This window comes from Macrobrachium nipponense, chromosome 41 (assembly GCF_015104395.2).
Source record: "Macrobrachium nipponense isolate FS-2020 chromosome 41, ASM1510439v2, whole genome shotgun sequence".
Lineage (NCBI taxonomy): Eukaryota > Metazoa > Arthropoda > Malacostraca > Decapoda > Palaemonidae > Macrobrachium > Macrobrachium nipponense.
The window spans coordinates 16,560,643-16,572,938 of record NC_061102.1 but is presented as its reverse complement, the minus strand read 5'-3'; positions in this window follow the sequence as shown (position 1 = coordinate 16,572,938).

Here is a 12,296-nt window from a genome sequence, read left to right as displayed (position 1 = left end):
TAATTTTTAATTACCTTGTAATTTTTGTGAATTCCTTTTTTTTATAACTGTATTTACTTTTATTGTTCACAGACTGATGATGCACCGAGAATTGTGTGCGAAACGTTTTTTAATAAACTATGGCAATCTACTAATGTATCATGGTACCCCCTGAAGTATTATTATCTACGCTGACTGGAAGACTCTATATATATATATATATATATATATATATATATATATATATATATATATATATATATATATATATATAGATAGATAGATAGATAGATAGATAGTATAGTATAGATAGATAGATAGATAGATAGATAGATAGTATAGATAGGTAGGTAGATAGATAGATAGATAGATATGCGTATATGTATGTTGTGTGTGTGTGTACCATATATTCGTACATATACATATATACAGACACACAACATATCTATCTATCGCATATCTATCTATCTATCTATCTATTTATCTATCTATATGTGTATATATATAAATAAATATATATGTATATATTCGTAAATACATACACACAACATATATAGCCTATGCCTATTACTATATATTAATTTATTAAATTTATAAATATATAATATTTTATAAATAATGCTATGTATATCAATATATATATATATATATATATATAATATATATATATATATATATATATATATATATATATATACTCTTATACGATCACAAGTAACACGAAGATTGTATATCAAGAGCCAGAAGGAAAAATGAAAATCAGCAGTATAACCTAGAGCTTTCGTGTATTCTTGATACACCTCATCAGGATACAATATATATATTGTACCCTGATGAGGTGTATCAAGAATACACGAAAGCGCTAGGTACTGCTGCTTTTCATTTTCCCTGCTGGCTCTGATATATATATATATATATATATATTAGGGCTTGTGCCTTGTATGATAAGGTCGGCCCTATGAGGTAAATTGTTAGACTAGCGATAATCTTACGCTAAGTCGGTTGGTATTGCACTTCCATCTTCAATGGAGTGTCTGGGGGTTTGTAGATCATTTACGAAGTCGGTATTATCTTGTTGGTTATTTACGACGATGTGTTAAACTTCATGGTGAGGAGGTTCTTGTAGAAAACACGAAATATAAAACTATATGTATTCTTCTGAAGTTTTACATGCTGAAAATCAGATATGATTGTACAAGTCTTCTAATAACGATAGCTTGATCGCTTCTGCCAATGATGATGGCTAATCCTATTCCTCTACATGATAAAGCTTAGGTAAAGAGGTACAGGTCTTCTAATGACGATAGCTAACTCTGTTCTGCCTGTCTACCATCTCTGTTACAAGTTATGAAGGAACAGACAGTAGTTCGAACATATGAACATACATACAAATGACATAGTTTCATACGAACACACAATCAAAATGAGACACGCTACAGATCACGTAGGCGGTAGTTGTCTCAAGCAGGGAGCTTGGACTAATGTTTATAAACAATTGAATGACTACAGGTGACGGCATGTTATCTTAGCCTGCTTTTATTGTATACGTCATCTTTAGCGTCTCTAGTCTGATCACATTCCTGCAAGCAATCTGGTTGACCTCTTTAGTTTTAGACTTTTATATATATGGACTAACATTCCATATTTTTATTATGTAAACACTTACATATATACACACATATATATAGTATATATATGTGTATGTATGTATGTATATATGTATGTATGCATGTATGTTTAAGAGATCGCAGTAAATGCACGTGACTTCATTAGATAAGCGAATACCACAGGAAAATGATAGGCAGAAATCCAAGGAACGAATGAAATACAGTTGGAAAGAAAGTTATCAGGTAAACAAAAGATCAAGAATACCAGATGGTTAATTGTCAAAAGGGTATATATATATATATATATATATATATATATATATATATATATATATATATATATATATATATACCAGTATGGACACCAAGGCCAAAACCCGGAGCAGCATTTTGTACAACTTTATTGGGATATGTTTCGAGTAGTACTATCACTCCTTAACAACCTCTAAAATTAAAATGAATGACAGTATAATTCTCGTAATGAAATTCACAAAAATGTAGCAAAATGACATGTACAAAAATGATAAGAGTGCGTTAAAAGATAGCTAATATTAAAAAAATTGAAAATATAAATGAAATAAAACAAAGCAGAATGCAAATTTAAGTCGCAAAAACGGATGTTACTAAGTAATAGTAAATACACTAAGTCAATTACAAACCAGCAGGATGCAGACTAAAACAGTATAGTGAGGTTACAGCCACATTTCTAGCCAAGGAAGGCTTTAACTTGACAGAATATAAAACTTCCACAATGTCGAGGTCTGTAGCAAGCTGATCAAAGGTTAAAACAGAAAAATCATCAATATGTTATGGTGATCTGTATCCTCGAGGTGTTCTCTAATTGCATTTTAACTAGGTCTTGAAAGATAATTGCCTGTACGAAATGACCTACCAAGGTGTTCAAACCATCTCATCCAAGCTGATCTGGTAGTTTTTCCAACGTAAGTGGCATCTCAACCAACGCACTGCCATTTATAGATAAGATTGGACTGGAGGCTAGTTGGTGTAGGGTCTTTAATTTGAAAGAAATTTCCTAATTTATTTTGTAAAGTGAAATATATTTTGATATGCAGCGAATTTCTTCTCTTCAAGTTATACAACAAAATCCTACACAGAGACCAAAGTTATCGGAATTACCAGAAGAAACTGCTGGAAGAAGAAATTCGCTGTAAACGGCGACTTTTGCATCATACTGCTTTTAAACTAAACCAAGTGACTCATGTTTTGAAAAATCCAGTTTCTCATCTAGATTTCATTCATTTATCTAATTTTATAAATAGTCAATACCAATAGTAATGAAAAAGTTTTTCATGTGCATTTCGACTCGTCCTTGTCTTCTGATAATGTCATTTTTAATTATTCTTCTCGTGTATTGACTGAAAGAGAAAAAATAGTTTTATCACGCAGTCTTAATTTTGCTTTTACAATAATCATAAGCCAGAGACCAAGTATTGACTTAACAAAGTCTAGCTAGCTAAAGACACATCCATTGTAGTTACAAAACCCGATAAGGGCAATGGTGTAATGATCAAACCAAGTTCCACGTAATTTAGAAAGACCCTTTCAAATGAGTCAATAAAACGTTAGACAAACTATAGAAATGTGGCTGTTTCTCTAAAGAGGTTTTTCATGGCCTTCAAGCCTCCGGGTCTAGACCAGGACGTCTGTATGGGCTCCCCAAGGTCCACAAGGAAAATCACCCATTGAGACCTATTTTATCAGCTATTGGAACTGCCAACTATAATACCGCTAATTTTCTTGTTCCCATCCTTGAAACGTCATAAAATATATAGGATCTTATATATGTATGTATTATATATATAAAATGTCAAATATATATATATATTATTATATATATGTTCTTATTATTATAATGTATGGGGGTATATCTATGTATATATAATACGTCTATACTATATATATATTATATATTAATATATATATATCATATATATATATATATAAATATATATATATATATATATAATATATATATTAATTTTATATATATTTAATGATAATGAGCTGTACATGCTCAGCCTTTGTGGCGTTGTAGACAATTTAACAGTGAAATAACGCCAAGGAAAAGAATGGTGGGTCAAAAATTGGTTGTCGAGGAAAGAAAAAAAATCTCACATTTCTCTCTTTTCAAGGAACCACATGTAGCTTCCAGGGATATGTATGATTACCAAAGGATGGACGAGGCAACATTCGATGTTCTCTTGAGAAAGACTGAAAAGGTCATTCGAAAGGAGGACACATGTTCGAGGGCATCCCTAGCCACATGACGCTCTTAGAGGCGACACATGACGCTCTTAGAGGCGACTTGCTGCTCCTCTTCCCAAGATTTGGAACAGAGCGTTGCCATAGTTCCCCTCGAGTTCTTGGAAGAATCAAACCAGAGACTTCTAGGCTATTTGGGCTCCGCAAGGGGATAGTGCCGTCAGTAGACCTCATGCGGTGCACTGTAGATTATGAGTGCAAACAACAAAATTAAATAAAATTAGTTTCATTTACCCCTGTGATGTTGGAGACAAGGATCCAGCGTTTCCAGATCCTGAAGAAACGATAGTTTCAAAGTACCAATATATATATATATATATATATATATATATATATATATATATATATATATATATATATTATATGTATTATGTATGTAGTTGTTCATTCAAACCTTAACTCTCAGGTGTGTCGATCAGACCAGATTTGAGTACAAAACACCCGACCTACATTCAAACTTGCTTTAAAAAATACCCGCCCACTTCGACAGGCAATACAAATCCCATAGCTATCTGCCGTGAGTGGTCGGCCTAACACTGCTCTGTTTTTCGCTCCAGTCGACTGGAGTTCCGGCTGCCTTTTTCACACCCCTTGGACCAGTGACGCAGTGAGGACCGTCCCCTGATAGTCCTTTTTGGAAGAACCGACCTTCTGACTGGCTGCATAACAGAGGCTTCTTTCCAGGTGACATGACGTCACTTATGCTTGATAGAGAGAGAGGGAACATTTATATTTATATATATTTTATTTACACGCCAGTCAACAAAAGTGAACGAAAGCTACGTACTCCTCACTTTCTTGGGAAAGAGAAAGTGATCGAGAGAAAGTTTGCTTCTCTGGGAGCGAAAGTACGACCTCCCCATTTCTTTGGGAATTCTTTAATGGCGCCAGATAGTACCACCCATTCACCTGAACTTTCGATTTTTCGAATCAAAATTTTTTTTAGCTGAGGAAAAACCTCCATAATTTGCCTTAAAAGAATATTTCAAAGGACAATTCGCTCACAGCTTTGAAACGAAGCTGATGAGAGAGAATGATTGTTATATTCCTGATTTGATATAAAGAATTCCACGAGAATAATTCTTGGTCTTTTGGATGAGCATATTAAGGGTCTTGCTACAGGATCAATTCTGGTTGGTCAATATTCAAGGAGAAATTATGGTTTGCCACTTTCCCAATTTTATCGACTAAAAGTATGTTACGAGTAGTCCAAATCCCAGACAGTTATTTGTTCTATGTTTAGTCCAGGTATGAAGTTGAAGAGAGTCACAAATATAAATTTCCTTGTTCAGGAAATCATGAATATGAGAGGATACATCATATTACTGGAGACTTTATTCAGAAAACAATAATTATAGCAAAATAATGTTTGAAAAAAGAATTTGCAAATGTGCACTTAAACCAAAATTGAAAGTGAAACACAATATAGAAATGGTCTTTCCAGGTGTCAAAGGAGTGATGAAACTAGGCAATTCAGTGGTCGAAATATAAAACAATATAAAAAAACATTCCAAGCTTATGTATGAATACAGTGTTTTTCTTTAATTAATCACGAGAATCCTGTAACAAATGATATGAAAGAGTGAAAGAGTGCAGGTTAAAATCTGGTTAGTGAAAACTTATTTTGTAATGGAAATAATATAGAGCTTTGTTTGCATTTGTCTCAGGTTCTGTCATCAGTGATGTTCGCTCTGTTGATGCGTCCGATGGCAGTGACATTGTCACTGTGTTTCCGTCCTCATCCAATTCCCCAACAGGACCAACCAGCCTCCCTCCACTGAACCGCTGCCAATGAGGAGACCTGGAATTTCACCGTCCCACTGCCGGTCATTAATACTACGGGCAGTAACGCTGGCAAAGAGCGAAATTGACTGTTAGCATTATTATTGACGGATTCATTCGAAGAGGTGGTGTTTCACGTTGCATAATAAGCACATTTTCGTTTTCCAAAGCCGAGGAGGAAGTCGCTTTCGGTATGGAAATAAGCGCAATGAATAACTTGCATGTGAGAGAACACTAAATATGCCATTTTTTCATTAAATCTATAGTGTATAAGAGGCACATGCGTACAAATACATACACGTACGTGCATGGATATATACATATATATATATATATAGTATGTATCCACTCTTCATACATAAGGTGGACTGAAGAATGTCCTCAAATGAAGCATGCCATGTTGAGACGCAATCTACTTTGTAGTACTTTGCTCTGTTTCATACTTGACTCATTCACTCATCTATAAACCTCTCAACGGAAAGCAGCAAGTTTTGAGACCTGCAGTTGTGTCAAGAATTTTCTCTTGGTGTTGATCGTGCCTGTACTTCTGTGATTAATACGTGACTTGCCTGTTGTTATAGGCAACATCTGGTGCCAAACTATATTTTGAATATGAAACAGTTTCCAAAAAGCCTCTGAAAGAGCAGTGCTTCGGATCCCCGTCAGATTGTTTTTAAATCCACGCGAAAATGACCGCAAACTCCGTTGTTCTTGACATATCCTTTGTTGCAGCCGCAGGTGAAATTTCCCTATCCGTTGACACTGGGAGTTGGGATCTGTACGCGGATTGCTTCGATATTCATCTATATCCGTTGGAGAGAGGAACTCACGTTCAGTGACATCAGACGCAGATTTCGAGAATGTGTCAAACCTCAAGAAGTAAGGGAGGACGTTTCTCACTGTTAGGAAAACTTGCAGATCAACTTTGCTGGAAAGGAAAAACGGAAAATGATGTCATCTGCGCATGAGTTCTTGAATGATCCTCCTCCCCGCCAACCCCCGATCTTGTGTCATATTTTTGTAGAAGAAACTCACCCATGCAATAACCTCTTGTCACTCTAGGAAACTACCCATCGTCGCAGACGCGTTCATAGCTTCCGGGTGTGTTTTTGCAGGTGGAGAGAAGCATCTCGCGTTCACATGGATTGCTTCGACATTTATCTGTATTTGTTGAAGAGAGGAAGTCACGTCAATGATATTAGATGTGGATTTAGAGAATTTATCAGATTTAAACAAGACACAGAGCACAAAGTACAGTAATACATTTCAAGATATTGGATTCTGAATGCAAGTTAGAACTTAAAATTCAACTTTACAGTATTGGGAGAATGAAATGTCATCTGCATATTAGTTCTTGAATGATAACCCTTATCTTTTGTCATTTTTCCGTCAAGTTGAGATTGTACAAATCTTCAGTCTCACTCACCTCCACATACTGTTGTCGCGAAGCCTGCGTTACAAACACACTCGTAGCCTTCGTTCTTATCTGTCTGCATTGCAAACGCACTCGTAGCTTTTGTTTTCATCTGCCTGCATTGCATTAAGCTTTGTTGGATCTTATTTAACATTCCCAATCGACGTGACTATTTATCGAAGGTTCCCGATCGGCGCGACTATTTATTTAAGGTTCCCGATCGGCGTGACTATTTATTTAAGGTTCCCGATCGGCGTGACTATTTATTTAAGGTTCCCGATCGGCGTGACTATTTATTTAAGGTTCCCGATCGGCGTGACTATTTATTTAAGGTTCCCGATCGGCGCGACTATTTATTTAAGGTTCCCGATCGGCGTGACTATTTATTTAAGGTTCCCAATTGGCATGACTATTTATCTAAGGTTCCCAATCGGAGTGATGATTTATCTAAGGTTCCTAATTGGCATGACTATGTATTGAAGGATCCCGATGGGGGTGACTATACATTCTTTAAGGATACTGCGTATGGGAAAAGGGGATAAGGGGATGGTGAAGGTGAGGAAGAATGGAATGAGGAGAGAACAATTGCGGTGAAGGGAATGGGGAAGAATTTGTTGGGTAACGTTTCTCCTTTAACGTTTCTTATTGTATCATTGAAGAGATATTTTGGGGATTAAGGATGGGGTGTTATGTTCCTTTACGTCCTTGTTACTGTAGCCAGAGGGACACGAAGCTGACACGAAAGGGGGCAGTTCTCTAAATTTTTGTTTATCATTGTTCACTAAAGTATACAGAGTGGAATGTTTTCAATTCTTCGATGTATATCTTCGCGAGATGTGTGTGCTCGTATGTTTGGATCTGGGAAAGGGAGGAGGTTCCAGGTATAAATGATGCTGAGAGAAAATGATTGAAGTTGTGGGAACAAAAAAGCACATAGGCATAGCTTTGGGAAATAAAAAATGCCACGAATTCTTTAGGAATTCATTGAAGTGGCACTTGACAAGGGACAAAGCTTTTTCTCACACTTGAGCGATTAACATTAAAACTTGCTGATCCTTCGGCAGATGAAGATGCAGCATTATTCGTGGTTCAGGCGTTGTGGACCCACATCCTTTCACGAGATACCCTCCTCTTTTGATGTTAATTAATGTAAATGGAAACTCATTTTGTATGAAAAGTATATTTTCCGGTGTTTTCATAATATCAGAAGTTGAAATCTCCAATTTAGCTTTAAACCAGTATCTTGAATTATGTAAAGCTCTTATAAAAATATTAAAATGTTTACACATACTACATGCCTTGATAGTCCCATGCATTTTATTAGCAATTTTATAAATGAAAAATTCTAAAAAAAACTCTTGTTTCTTATGGCCTTATAGTGTGATTCACTGAGATCGCTATGATAGTTTAATCATATTGTAGGAGTGCGGGTGGAGATACTGTGAGGAACATTCATTGGTCCTATCTTTCTCTTTCATATGACTAACTTTAATAGTTAATTAGAGAAATTTTTGTTGTCAGTAATTTAAAATAACTGAATTCAAACTTACGAGTCATTTTTTATCTGATAAATTGAGTATTTCTTAACTGACAGACAAACTTGTATTAGTATATATATATATATATATATATATATATATATATATATATATCATATATATATATATATATATACATATATATATATATATTATATATATATATAGAGAGAGAGAGAGAGAGAGAGAGAGAGAGAGACGAGAGAGAAGAGAGAGAGAGAGAGACATGAAGGGAGAGACAGCAGTCTCTGAAATAGCATACGTACTTTAAATATTTTGGCGTTTTATGGGCTCCTTTTATTAGAAGGAATTCTTATGTAATAGAACATTTTTACCAGTTATGTATATATATATATATATATATATATATATATATATATATATATATATACATATATAGTAATAGTTCAGTCCCTTTTCCTCATAAATCGACGTTGCCTTTAATGACCTAAACAATACTATATGTAGTACCTGTTAGGTAGTCAAATGGGGTGGGTTACAATGAAGGCGGAGGAAAGCAAGGGGTCAGCAGCAACTTCCCAGAATAGGTGGTCGGGGGACCCGAAGGATGACACCTCCTGGATTCACCCACCTAAAGGGAAGGGCCACCAACCAGGTAGAGAGGGGATTCAAGGGGAACAAAAGCAGCCAAGGGATTGAGAGCGAGAGAATGGAGGGGCTCTCTCTCTGTCTCTCTCTCTCTCATGAATATTCGAAATTTCGCTTTACTGTTTCGCATTATCACTATCTATTTCCTGTACAGAGACAGAGAGGGAAATATTGGAATCCCAAGAATATAAAGGTCAAAGAATAGATGGTAGGCTAGACAAGAAAGGCAGAGAGAGCTGCGACTATAATTAATTGAGAGAGAGAGAGAGAGAGAGAGAGAGAATAAGGATAGTAAAGAGTGATGAAGGGAGGTGTATAACAGGATATAAGAGAGAAGAGAAAGAATGAAACAGAGGAAAGTGAAATATGTAAGGGCGAGAAAGAGAGAGAGAGAGAGAGAGAGAGAGAGAGAGAGAGAGAGAGAGAGAGAGAGACGAGAAAAAGGTAAGAATAAGAGACAGAAAAGTGAAATAAAAATAGGAAAGAAAGAGAAGAGAAGTATGGGGAGCTCAATCCAATTTCGAAACTTGACCAATTTTATTAAGCAAGACTAATCTGGTCTTCTGCAACTTAAATTTAGTTGTGACGTCAGAATGTATATTCAGGACACGAACAAGAAGATAAAAAATGTGGTAGACTGTGTAGTAACAGGCCCTTGAAAGGGTCCTTAAACTCGTATGTTTTTTACGATTGAAGGAAATATTTGAATTTTGTGCGTTGGTTTTTTGCTTCTTATTATTTATTGTTTCATACACCCCGTTTGTGTTTCGTCGTCCGCGTCCGTCTGTCTGCTTCAGCCTGACCACTTTCTCCCTCCGTTGACCTTTCAAATAGAAATATTAGATGTTATTTCAAGGTATTATAACGGGACCACTAAGGAAAGTCCTATAAGAATCAAGGGCAGAGTGCACAAGGCAGTGGTCAGACCAGCAATGACATATGGATTGGAAGCAGCACCACTAAAGCAAACGGAGGGGAGAAAGTTGGACGTAACCGAGATGAGGAAGCTTAGGTGGATGAATGGAGTAACCAAAAAGGACAGGGTTAGAAATGAACATTTATTAGGGGTACAGTAAAGGTCACTAAAGCATCAAAGAAGCATCAAAGAAAGTGCAAGAGGCAAGGTTAAGATGGTGTGGCCACCTGATGAAAAGAGAAGTGATGGTCATGGAGGTGGATGGAACACGAAGGAGAGGAAGACCTAAGACCAGGTGGAGGAGAGATTGCATTAGAGATGATATGATGGAGAAAGGAGTACTGGAGGAAATGACACAGGACAGAGGTAGATGAAAGAGACTCATTAAAAACGGCGACCCCGAATAGGGATGGAGCTGGGAAGAAGAAGAAGAAGAAGAAGAAGAAGAAGAAGATAACGGGACCACTAAGACTCAATATCAGGGCTCAACCGAAACATCGCATTGAGGTGAGGCATGAAATTTGGAGGGAGGCAACACTGAAGAAGTTGCATAGTTAGATCATTGGAGAACAACAGCAAATCATGGGAAGTGAAAGGCAAAAAGCTGTGCAGTTCTGACTCTTATCTGCATGGCAGAAAAAAATAAGGAAAACAAAGAACAAGATAAAAGTATGGATGCAGAGATACTCATTGATACTACATATGAGGCAATCAAGCAGCATACATACGAAGAAATAAATTACGACATGACAACACAAAAGAAAATCCCGAAGAAGCTCTATCCAGAGCTACACACAGATGGGAAAGAGATAGAAATAATAGAAAAGAAAGACAAAGTCTGCAACCTTTTGAAAAGAGGTAATTGCAGATTCGGAGAAAGATGTTACTACAATCATCCTAAGGTAAGTCACAACTATGAAATATATGGTAAATGTGCATACCTAGATGGCTATGAGGATGACTGCGGAGATCTACATCCAAAAATATGCAAAAACCTAAAAGAAGGAAAAGGATGTAACTTCGACAAAAAATGTAAATATATGCACCCTGTAGCTATGAATAAAAATCAAATAAATAATCAATCAAATAATAAAATCCAAAATAAGAAAGAAACAAATAAAGAGAGGAACAAAGAATATCAGGTGAGAGGAAAATACAAGCCATCACCTCGATATGAAGCGTCAACAAAATATTTCCAATCATCTGCTCCAAGATTCAACTCAAGAGATAAGAACTGTATTTATGATGCAAGAGGATATTGCAGATACGGAGAAAATTGCAGATTCAGACATAAAATGAATAATTATGATGAAGGAAGATCAAATATTATGGAAAAGTTGGATTTTTTTAATGTCAGAATTTCTGGAAATGAAGAAACGAACAACATACCAGAACAGGAAAGAGACATGGGAAAATCCGTATTATTACCAATATTAAATGAAGGAGAAAACACGCAAACCATCATAGTGATGAATGCGCAGGGTTTAGTTACGAGTAACTCAAAAAGAAAAATAGAGTACTTAGAAGAACTAACTCAAATTGAAAAGAAACTAGATATAATGAATATAAGTGAAACCTGGTATTTCCAAGAGACTGGGAATGATGATCAAATAAAAGGGTTCCAAACTTATAGATCAGATAGAAAAAATAGGAATCAAGGGGGAACCGCAATATATGGAAAAAACAAAAAACAAGGAAACCTTTATGAGAAATATAGTAACTCAGAATGTGAACTAATAGCGGTAGAATTTGAATCTGAAAAACTAATGAACATAGTAATATGTAGACCCCCTAATACTAAAGAGTTTGACATAATAATACAAAAACTGGTTATTATATGTAGAAATCACAAGGATTGGACTTACTCCTATCTGGAGACTTTAACTTTCCTTTCGTAGACTGGAAAGAACGAGTAGGAGATTGTGGTTGTATTTATACATATAAAAAAGAGAGTAATAGTAGTGCAGAAGATAAGAGGCAATTCGAAAAGCTATTAGATATGCTACTAGAATACAACATTCAACAAATAAATCACCTACCAACAAGAAAAGAAAATACTTTAGACCTAGTATTTGTGAACGAGGTGAATTATGTTAAAGAAACAATAGTTGTTAATGCGAGTATTTCAGACCATAATGTCATAGACTTAACAGTCCATTCCAAAGCAA